This window comes from Marmota marmota, unplaced genomic scaffold, assembly GCF_001458135.2.
Source record: "Marmota marmota marmota unplaced genomic scaffold, marMar, whole genome shotgun sequence".
In the NCBI taxonomy this organism is placed as follows: Eukaryota; Metazoa; Chordata; class Mammalia; order Rodentia; family Sciuridae; genus Marmota; species Marmota marmota.
The window spans coordinates 3,391,405-3,403,509 of record NW_026000168.1 but is presented as its reverse complement, the minus strand read 5'-3'; positions in this window follow the sequence as shown (position 1 = coordinate 3,403,509).

Sequence of the window (12,105 nt, the reverse complement as noted above, 5' to 3'; positions counted from 1 at the left end):
TGGGCTACATACCACTTAATTATAGAACTTTTATAACAAATTCTCTAAATGAGGAAAGTGATATAAAGGATCTTTGGACACTTTCTATTTTAACTTTAAATTTTCCTGATTTTAAAGAAAATTTGCCTTCAGAAAAGCCCCCTCCTATGTTTCAAGATTGTGAAAAAGCTGAGTCCCATCTTGATCATTCATGGGTAGGAATAGATAGACAATTTGGATTTCCAATCTGGCATACATGTATGTTTATTGAAAGAGGATTTAAAATCTTTCCAAAAAATTCTTCTTTTCCAATATATGATTTTTCTATTTCTAAACCTGATTATGATGCTCGTAAAATTTCATCATCACCTTTATGGAATACTCCTCGAAAACAAACTATTAGGAGCGTTCCCCTTAAACCCATGAATGAATGGTTCTCAGCTGGATGGGTTGACAACATTATCAGGTTTATACGGAACTTTATAGGTCATTGGCTTCTTTAGACATAATACATATGATTAGGCCTTCTTCAGTACATGAAAGTCATTTTGTTATGGCTTGTGTAGGATCCCCTTATACAATATTACTTAAAAATCAAGGAACACTAAAGATTTCAAAATTAGAGGATGAAACTTATGATGATGTTTGTGAAGGTTGTACATTAACAAATTGTATTAGCACCCAATCATATTTTAATTGTACATCAACCTTCTTATATTATGTTGCCTGTTAAATTAAATTCTATTTGGTATGATGATCCTGGGTTACAAGCATTAGACTTAGTTAATCAAGCCTTAATTAGACCTAAACGTTTTGTAGCTACCTTAATTTTAGGAATTTCAGCATTAATTGGTATAATAAGGTCCATAGTTGCTTCCACTACTGCATTAGTTAAAGAAGTTCGTACTGCTCACCCCGTAAATCAGTTGTCAAAAAATATTTCTACTGCACTTATGATTCAAGAACATATAGATAGGAATGTTAGAAGCTAGAGTTAATGCTTTAGAAGAGGCTGTCCTTTACATTGGTAATCAAATTCAAAACATAAAAACTCGAATGACAACTAGATGTCATTCTCAATTTAAATGGATTTGTGTTACTCCTCACACATATAACTATTCTGAAAAAACATGGTCCCAGATACAATGTCATTTACGAGGATTATGGAAAAACACTAATTTAACTCTAGATATAGAGGAATTACAGGAAAAAATTAAAGACATTAGCCAGGCACATATTTCAGAAACAACCATTCCAGAATTAGCTGACACTTTTGTTTCCCAATTAAATTCTTTAGTCTCCAGCAAAACCTTATTTTCTATTTTAATCAATAGTGGTGTAAGTATTTTAATTTTTCTTGTCCTTATTTTTGTCCTTCCAGTCCTGTTCAGATTGCTGAGTCGTGGAATTCGGTCAGCCCATCTGGAACTAAAGTTACTTCATTTAAAAAATAAAAAAGGGGGAATTGGTGAAGGCAATCCCCCACTCACTGTCTTGACAGGGTCACAGTGAGGATGAATGCTGGCAAAGCCACGCTGGTTGGTGGGAAACCGAAACCATGAGACCCTTTTTTATGTAATTGGGACTTTTCATTTTCATGCTTATGTTTCTGACAGGAGGCATGAGTATGTTAAATGCCAAACAAATTAAATTTCAGATGGCTAGAACATAACAGGTAGTTCATGCCTTGAAGGCTGTTCTATTACCCCTCAGCATATCAAGGACAAAGTAGAAGGCTGTTCTTCTATCTCAGTACATTGTGGACAAACCTGATAATGGACAACAATCATCCTTTGAAAGGTCATGAGAATTTTAGGCACCACATTGATTATATCAACTAGAACCCAAGCCCATATTTCCGGCCTCTTAGAAAACCTAATCATTATGCTTATTTTACAAAGCTCACCCCATGCAGTCTCATTTTTTATTAAGGAAAGTTATATTATACACTTAGGAAAGTTAAAACATATAAAGATATATTCTTCTCTTTTTATAAACCCTTTTTTACTTTACATAGGGATATATGATGAGCATAGTTAATATTGGTGGAAAGTGGATTGATGTTTAGAACTTACTTTCTATTGAGAAAGATTATAAAGATATGAGAACTAGTGCACCTTGACTGAGAAACAAAGAAACTCGTTGAGAAAGCAGCTCAACCAGTTTTATGAGAATAAATTTAGGAATTAATTAAAATAGCTTTATAAGACACAGTTTTAGAATAATGTTAGAAATATTATTTTATTTAGATTCTTAAGTTTAGAAATTCTTAAGTTTTTAGTTGTATAGGTTTCTGATATGTTTTGAGAATGATTTATAAACTTTAGGATGTTTTAAGCATAAGATTTAAGGGGACTTTTTTAGATGGGAATTTTAGATTAGAAATAAAGTACAAGTGTACTTTAGGTTAATGATTGGTTAGGAGACTTAGAGTCTGGTTACGTAGTTTGGCATTAGTTAATAAGAAAATAGCATATCTTAGGGGAAAATAGTAAATCTTGGGAAAATCTGAAAAATGTAAATTAGTGACGTATTTTATTAATGATTCTGTACTTTTAATAATTAAATAACTGAAGGTCATATCCTGGAAAAATGTAAATTAATGTTACATTTTTTTGTACCCCCAATCATGGTTAAGGAAATGTCATGTCTTGGCAAAATTTTAAATTATATAATCAATGACATATTTTGAATCTATAATGATGAGAAAAATTGTAATAAAAGATGACCCAGAGAAAGCTGCATTAGCTCTCTCTCTCTCTCTGGAGATTGCTCCAACGGAACAACTCCTGTCTCATCTTTTCGCCAACGCCACTCATCCTTCAGGACTCCCTGGACCCCGCTAGGGCAGGACCCCGGCAGCTAAGGATTATTTTGGCTATTCTGGGCCTCTTATTTTTCCAAATGAATTTCATGATTGCTTTTTCTATTTCTATGAAGAACATAATTGGAATTTTAATGGGAATCATTAAATCTGTATAGCACTTTTAGTAGTATGGCCACGTTGACAATATTAATTCTGCCCATCTAGGAGCATGGGAGATCTTTCCATGTTCTAAGGTTTCCTTCAGTTTCTTTCTTCAGTGTTCTGTAGTTTTCATCATAGAGGTCATTCACCTCTTTCAATACATTGGTTCCCAAGTATTTTGGTGTTTTTTTGAGGCTATTATGAATGGAATGGTTTTCCCAATTTCTCTTTCAGCTGATACATCATTGGTGTAGACATGCAGTTGAATTACTGGTGTTGACTTTTTATCCTGCTACTTTGCTCAATTTGTTTATGAGTTAAGAAACTTTTGGTGGAGTCTTTGAGGTGTTCTAAATATAGAATCATGTCATCAGAATATAGGGATAGTTTGAGCTCTTCTTTTCCTGTTCTTATCTCTTTAATTTTTTTCTCCTGTCTGATTGCTCTGGCTACAGTTTCAAGGACTATGTGGAATAGAAGTGGTGAAAGAGGGCATCCCTATCTTGTTCCAGGTTTTAGAGGGATGATTTCTGTTTTTCTCCATTTAACGTGATGCTGGCCTTGGGCTTAGCAGCTCTGACAATGTTGAGGTATGTTCCTACTATCCCTAGTTTTTCTAGTTGTTTTGAACATGAGTGGATGCTGAATTCTGTCAGATGCATTTGTGTATCTGTTGAGATAAGCATGTGGTTCTTGTCTGTAAGTCTGTGACGTGATGAATTACACTTATTGATTTCCATACATGAATCCACCTTCCCTCCCTGGAATGAACCCCACTTGATCATGATGCACTGTTTTTAATATGTTTTGGTATGTGATTTGCCAGGATTTTATTGAGAATTTTTGCATCTATGTTCACGAGGGATGTTGGTCTGAAGTTTTCTTACCTTGATGTGTCTTTGTCTGGTTTTGGTGTCAGGGTGACACTAGCCTCATAGAATATGTTTGGAAGGGTTCCCTCCTTAATGACCATCTGGGACCAAGTTTTTTGTTGTTGTTGTTGTTGTTATTTTAATTATAGAGGACCACAGTCCAATCTAGGTTGAATTTTTACATTGATACTAAAGGAAATTTCTCACTACTTGGAAGTTCTGTTTGCTGTTGTATTTAGTTGCAGGTTTTGCTTTAGGATGAATTTTTGGTTCCCCAACAACTGACAGAATAATACCATCACCTAAAACTAATCCCTCCTGGAAGAGTGCTCATGCTTAGCAAATAAAATACAAGATGCCCAATTCAACTTGAACGTTAGTTCAACAGTGACTGGTATTTTAGCATAAGTATGTCTCCAAAACTTCATGGACATACTTATGCTGATGCTGTATCATAAGCTGAAAATATCACAAGTTAGAACAGCACTAAAGGCACCTAGCCCAGCCAAAGGCCTGGCTTAGCCTCTCCTGACTCGAATGTGTGAAGAACATTAGCTACAGTGGGGCCATGTTGTCTGGCATGAAGCCTGTTTTGTGGTAAAGGGTTCGATATCTCATGTGCACACACGGAGGGAATTCCACAGACACAATGGGTTAGAAAACACAAACACAACGCCCCAAACATGCCGCATCTCAGTGTCCCCTAGAGGATGTGACGTGTAGCAGCTACAGCTTGCTCTCACTGTCTGGCATCTCAAGAGTGGGGTACCTCTTGTCACTAGTCCCTGAAAAGATGCAAAATCAAAATTCCAAGTACAGGTTCCACTGAATGAGTATGACTTTCAAACCTTCATCAACTTAAAAAACTCCTAAGTTGAGAATCATTGTACGTTGGAGACTGTCCATACTTAAGTTTATCAATTCAAAATTCAGATTTCAGTGAGTGACCTGGATTTGGCCTGGCAGTCCCATCTCAGGCACTGGGCCAGGCTTAGATAGAGGACCTTTCTGCATCCTCTGAGAAGCTCCAGAGCTCCTTGCCGAGGAGAGGCCATAAGTAACCTCGGAACCCGACAGAACTGGGCTGTCTCAGGCAGGAGCGGGCTGGTCAGGTGGGACCCTGGAGCGGCCCTCTTTGTAAGGCGCCATCAGAGCCTGCTTGCCCTTCATCAGTGTACAACACAGACTGGCCAGAGGAAGCCAGGAGCCAGCACCCATGTACCAACTTGCAGGCTTAGCCACGGGGTCGACAGCCAGTGGTCACCGGGGCCTCCTTCTTGGTGAGCTCAGCAAGATCATAACAATTCAAGTTCAGAACTCAACACTCACTAATCACATCTCAAAGTTCTTTGCAATCCATTGAAACATATGCTTAAGTCAGCCGAGCATGCTCTTTTACCTGTACTCTTCCCTGGGTTCCTGTCTACACCAGCCATTGATTTTGATTCTCTGTTGTCTTTTGGATGAGAACTGATCAGCGCGGTGTAGCTCACAAGCATACAGATTCTGTTCAGTGTTTTTTAGGTGAGTCTGTCTGAATCCTTGCTGTCAGAATAATACTTGTTACTTTCATCACGATTTGCTCCTAAGATCTTTGGATTTGGGTTCCATAAATATGAATATTCCATTGGAAATTGTGTCTGTGATGTTGTTTTTTAAATGCCATTTCAGAGATGGATTATTAAATGCTATATGGGGAAATGTTTTGAGTGGATTATCAGTTTACTCCATTTGCCAAATATCAGTTCAGGGTCATAAAGATGATGAGGCAGAGAGACGGATTTCAGGAACCCTCGGTTATCTGACACATAGCAGAGCCACCACAGAGCAGAGCGCATGTGAGAAAATCACAGAGGTTATTGGTTATTAAGCAGGACTAATTTCATTTTCTTATAAAATGTGGGTAGGGCAAAACGGTGTCATTTTATTGTCACAGATGCTATGTAAAAGTTGTCGTGTAACATGCGAACATAACCAAGGGGTAACTTCACATTTATCTCCAGCTCTATTTAAATGTTTTAAATAAAATTGTAGATGTTTAATGTCATAGACATATTACATAGAAATGTGTGGTATTATAATAGTGAAAGGGCACCTTACATACATCCCTCCTGTAACTCTTAGAAGGTAAGGTCCCTGCTTCATTTTATAGATGAGGAGAGACTCAGAGATACTGACCGGTGTGCCCAGGGGCTCTCTGATGGTTTAGGACAGAGTGCAGCTCCGGTCTGGCTGGTGGGGTTTCATATATTCTCCCACTCGTTATCTAAAGGAGCATCAGGGTGATGTGATGACATAATATGTATAAACTTCTTTTCAAAAAGGGATGAGAAGTAGCATCACCTAATATAAAACAAACGCAGGGAAAAACACAGAAGCCAAGAGAGCTTAGGAGTTGATATCACACGGCAGTGGGAAATTACTTTAGGTGAGTCCAGGTACAGCTCTGAGTTTCCTAGCAGCCAAATAAAAAGGGAACAGCCAATTGAATTCCATATTTCTTTTTGTCTTAAGAATGCAATGGTGTGCCAGGTACAGTGGCATAAGCCTGTGATTCCAGTGATTCGGAAGGCTGAGGCAGGAGGATTGCAAGTTTGAGGCCAATTTTAGCAACTTGGGGAGACCCTCTCACAACCGAAAAAATAAAAACAGGCTGGGGATGTGGCTCGGTGAAAGAGCACCTGCCTAGTGTACACAGGGCCTGGGTTCCATCTCAGTACCACCAAAAAGAAAAATGCAGTTGCAGGCAGGGTGGGGTGGCAAATAGACAAACTTAGCTGCAAAGGTGTCCTTTTCCTTCAAGAATCTGATGGAGGAATTTGTGGCCTAGTTTTTGTTGTTGTTGTTTTATTTACAGAGAAACGAGTTAATCCAATAAATATTTCCGTACTTCACATTTGGTTTCCTAGATATACAATGAGTTTCATGGAGAGAAATTCTGACTGAGGCTGAGCTGCATTTGAGATAACAAATTATCATTTTTCAGCAATGTATTTTTGCGTATATAGGTGCAAAAATGGGTTTGCATGGACTTTGTAACATGAGCCATCTTTATATGCTGAGACATGAACACTAAATTGCAACTCGTTGAGGCCCTTTACGCAACAGGCTGACAGTCTGGTCCAGGAAGCGCCAGTCTCGGGCAGGAGTCGGCCAATGTGCTTCTGAAGAGCCAGGTAGAAAAGATTTGAATGTTCGTGAGCTGGAGGTCTGGCAGTGGTCGACCTCTATCTGTAGCACGATAGGCCGTAGGGCATCCGTGGAGGAGTGTGGCTTGGTGCCAAAGAAAATTTGTTTACAAAGCAGGCAGGAGGCCAGATCTGGCTTGCTGGCCCTTGTCTGCTGAGCCCCCTCTAATGTAAGATGGAGCGTGGGGATTAGGGCCTCCAAGCTTCGTCTGGAGAACGCCGCGGGCAGGCGAGCCCTCCCAGACGCTGGGCAGCGCAGACACGGCCCTCCACGATTACTAAAGCTTCATTCTGTAACCAGACAGAAGGGAGTGTATGCTGCCAAGATGTGCCCACGGTGCAGAGAGACCCGTGCTGGGCCCTCGACAGGGCCTCCACCCGGGAGCTGGGGGCAGGAGAGCCGCAGCTGAGAAGCTCCGCGTCCCCCCAGAGGAAGCCGTGCCTTTCCCCACTCCTCCCATCAAAGGAGGCACCTTTTTCTAATTTGTCCTACAGGAGGGAGGTCTTTTTCTAATTCCTATGAGGGTATGGTGTGGGCTTGTGGAGACCCAAGAACCTGACTCATATCCTTCCCATCTCTGCGGGCTGCGGCCCAAAGAGCAACATTTGCATGGCCCTTTTTTAAAAATTAATTGGAAGCCATTGGTTTTGGCGCCATGTTTGTGGGAGCAGACAGCTTCAGGCCTGAACTGGATTAAGGGTGGCTGCTAACAATTGACGGTGGCACCCAGAACACCAGAAGGTCACGCTTACCCCTCTGATTGATGATGGCTTTAATAAACCGCCGCAGGCATCTTTGAATCCCAGCCCTCCAAAATGCCCAGGGAAACTACATAATGTGGACAGTGGGTCATGATTCTCAAGGGGGCTTAGGGCTGCCCTTTGGATGTCCATACTTGTTTTCTGATAAGATTTGCCATTCAACTCTGATCAGTTGTGCAAAAGTAATGCCTATACCATGCTCAGTCTCCATACGAGATCCATGAAGGCTGTGTTGCAGTTGGTTAACAAGACCCCCACAGATTTGTTTTGTTTGCAGGGTTAGTTTTATTATTTCTATTATTTTTAAAATCTTCCTTGACATTGAAATAATCCTGAACCACACAGAGGAAAACCTGCCGCTCCTGTGTGTCCTGGCCTCCGTGCATACTGAGAAAGAACTGTCACCAGTCAGGGTTCTAAAAATACACCCTTCTGCATTTTATTCTAGTATTGTTTTGTTTTATTTTTATTTAACTCTTTAGTTTGCCCAGAATACAGTTTTGAATAGATTGTGAGGTAGGGGTTTGACTTCTCTATCAAAATGGTTGACCAGTTTTCTCTCATGTATGCCCTGTCCCATCGTATCTCAGAATGCAGGGGAGGCACTTCATGGGTCCTTGACAGTGTGGCATGCAGATGTACGAAAAAGATGTTGATCCCAAGCAGTGTGGAGGTGCACACCTGAAATCACAGCTACTCGGGAGGCTGAGGCAGGAAGATGGCAAGATGGAGGCCAGCCTGAGCAATTTATCAAGACCCTGTCTCAAAATGTTAAAGATGCCTGGGGCTGTAGCCCAGTGAGCAGAGTGCCCACCTAGCAAGGGCAAGGCCCTGGGTTCCATGCCCAGTACTGAAAAAAAGAAGTGTTCATCTCAGATTTAATTTAATTTTCACTGTTTCAATAGATTCATTCAGAAGTGAAGCTGAGGTTTTCCACAGTGAAATGTCTGACGAGAGAGCAGCACCCTCCTCGATGACTTCATCGGTCCCGCAGACATGCCCACCACCGTCCTCACGTCGTCCACGTGAGCAGTGACGTGGTAAAGAAGGAGAAAAGGCAAGTCACCTTTTAGTATCGTTTTCAAGATGATTGTGACCTTGCAGACCTTAAGGGTCTCGGGGACAGTGAGAACACCAGGTTTCGTCACAGTGACATAACAGTGCCGTGCTTAGCATTGCGTCCCTGGTACCCCGCACAAAGTCACACCTCAGCTCAGATTTATGGAGTGAGTATTTGTTCCTGGCTCAGGAAGACGCTCCCGTGGCAATGACGCTGCCCCAGGTGGCCGTGGGACCTCAGCAGAGCTGTAAGTTAGCATTTTCCACCCCCCCACATCTGCGGGTTCCCCGGGTCCTGCTGGTGGAGGTGGGGGTTCTGCCTCCAGGCCTCTGTCAGCCGTCCCAGTGTCTCTCCTTTGCCCTGGGCCAGTACACTAGCCAGCGTCGAGTGCAGGCCCTTCCATGGGCCCTCGCAGACTCTGGGACAGACTCTCTGCTACTTCCCTCCAGGTGTTTTTGCCAACACAAGTCAGATGGCCATGCCCCAGGTCAGGGGGCTGGGAGGCCCAGATGGCCACTGTGAGGTCCCTGCAGAGATGTAGATGCAGGGATGTGGGGGTGCAGGGTTGAGGCCACATGCTCACAGGGGGACCGGAGTCTTCCTGCTGTGAGAACTGAAAGTCCCACATCCCCTCTGTCCCTGGCAAATTGGAATCATTGGTGCTGTAGCTTGGATCTTAAGTGACCCCAAAGGCCTATGTGGTAGAGGCTTGGCCTCCATTGTGGCATCAGAAAGTGGTGGGCCCTTTAAAAGGCGGGGCCTAGTGGGAGATCTTCAGGTTGTTGGGTGAGCCCTGGAAGAGAGCAGTGGGACCCCAGTCCCTTCCTCTTCTCTTTTCTCATCTTGGCCATGAGATGAAGGCCTTTGCCCTGCCATATGAGCTTGCCATGATGTGCTGCCTCACCAAAGGCTCAAAGCAGCAGTCAGTAGGCCACAGACTGGAACCTCCAAAACTGTGAGCCGAGATGAACCTTTTATCATTGTAAATTGATTGTCTCAGGTGTTTTGTTGTAGTGACAAAAAACTGTTTAACACAAGTGATCACCTTAACCAGTCTGCAGTACACTTCAATTTGTAAGCAAGTAGAGAATGTTATAATATAAGAACTGGTCTCACTTTAACATTTTTCTTCTCTTTTGAGCACTTGGGACTTTAGATCAAAACATCGAGAGTTGTCTAGTCTGGGAGAGAGGTAGATATTAAGTATCCCAGGTTTCCTTAGATGAAAATATTCAATGCAAAACCTTTGCTTATAATGGATAGGATGTCTCAAAATACATCTTTCGTCATTATCTTGACTCTCCATTTACAAAACACATACTCCACGTGTATAGAATCATCACATCACATGTGAATATCATGCATTTTGCTCTAAGAGATTTTTAAACCGTATATTAAGAAAATCCAATTTTAAATATATGCATACTGTATCATGTACATGTGATAAACTATGGTAGGAATCCCTTAGATTTTGCAACTGTCTCTTACCATTTTCTTCAATTTGGCTCATTTGGACCCTTCATCATACAACTATAAAAACAAGATGATATTGTCACTGGCGCTATGTAACTGGCATCTCACTGGGCCAGGAAGAGCCATCTCAAGGTGTGGCATAAGCGAGGGATGTTTGTGGGGTACTAATGACCTTGGGCATTGAAGCTGAAAGACGGAACAAATTCATGGGGCTCCACTGTCTTTAGCAGTTACAACGCAAGGGGGAAATGATAAGTCAGCTGGAGCATGCTCCAAGAATTGAGCCGGTCCTGATTATTTAGAGCAACCTGAAGAGGAGCTTGGAGCCGGCAAAGGCTTGTGGGTGGGTATATTTAAACATCACTTCAGCCCTGGAAGTTAGTGAAATGCTTTGTTCTCATTTCACAGATGAGCAAGTGGCTCAGAGTGCCCAGGTGATTTGGCCAACGTAACATAGCATCCGTGTTGGGATCGATACCGTGACCTTGGATCCAGGTCTCTGTCTGTGCTTTCAATAGGGTAGAAAGTCTGCCCCCGTCAGAGGCTTCCTCCGAGGTCCTTTGACAGCTTCTCCTGCAAACTTCCGTCGTGTGATTCACATCTGTCTCTCTCACCCAGCTTCTAGATGGTACGTTCCACGACTGCTGGGTGTTGGCCAGTTTGGGTCATTGTGTGAGGTCCAGGGAGAACCTGGCCCACAGAAGGTGCCCTAGGAATGTTCACTGGATCCATGAAGAACAGGAGGAAGGGCCTTCAGAAGATGGACCTGGCTCCCATTAAATCACCTCGTAGTGGGCAGGGGGTCCCTCCCCTTCTCAGGCCTCTCTCCCCCATCTCACCCTGTCTCCTCCAGGCCCTGCCCCCTCCAGGTTCCTGCTCCCTCTTGCGTGCACAGGAGGAGGCCCCGCCGCTCGGACCTCAGAGCAAGGCCCCCGGAGCACTCTGCTGCCTCCCTGGCACTGGACGCCTCTCCAGACTCAGCCTCCTCCATGGCCATTGCCCGTCACCTCCTGTCTCTCTTCTGTTGTCTCCAAGACCACGTTCCATAAAGAAATGTTCCATAAAGCACAAGAGAAGAGAGCTCTAAGGGCCTCAGTTTTACACACACAGACGCAGCTACACCAGGCTGCAAGGCAGGGACGGAGGGTTTCAGGAGTGAAGTGTCCCCAGAAAAGGGACATTCAGTGTCTTTGATAGCTACCCATAGTAAGCAGACCACTTGCCATTGAGATCTGGCACACCTCTTCTCTCTCTCTCTCACTGTCTCTGACACACACACACTTGTATTTCTGAAACAAACATTGATGAAACAATAGCGGTAGATATCTGCAGGGTTGCCTTCTGGCATTTTCTGTTCTATTCTATGTGAGTTTTTAAAATGTCAGTCAAGCCCAGTATAAGGGTGCACACCTGTATCCCAGCTACTGGGGAGGCTCAGTCAGGAGGATCCCAAGTTGAAGGCCAGCCTGGGTCAACAGTGAGACTCCACCTACCTACATAAATGGATAGATAGGGTGGTATCTTCCTTGCGTACCTCCTTCTCCAGGACACAGCCCGCAGCGGAATCCCAGGCCTCACACAAGCCCCCAAGCTAGAGTATCACACATGCTTCCCCAGCCCACCGTCTGGGTGTGGAACACCACGTCGTCATAGGCTGGCACTTCCCTGCTTCGTGAACACAGGGCGGTTTACTAAACAGCAGTGTATAGGGAGGATGGACTGTTTTGCCCTGCATGCTATTGATGTCTTCATTAGGAGAATTGAAACTGATGACTGTAGCAGGAAAAAGGTTGAACATAGTCC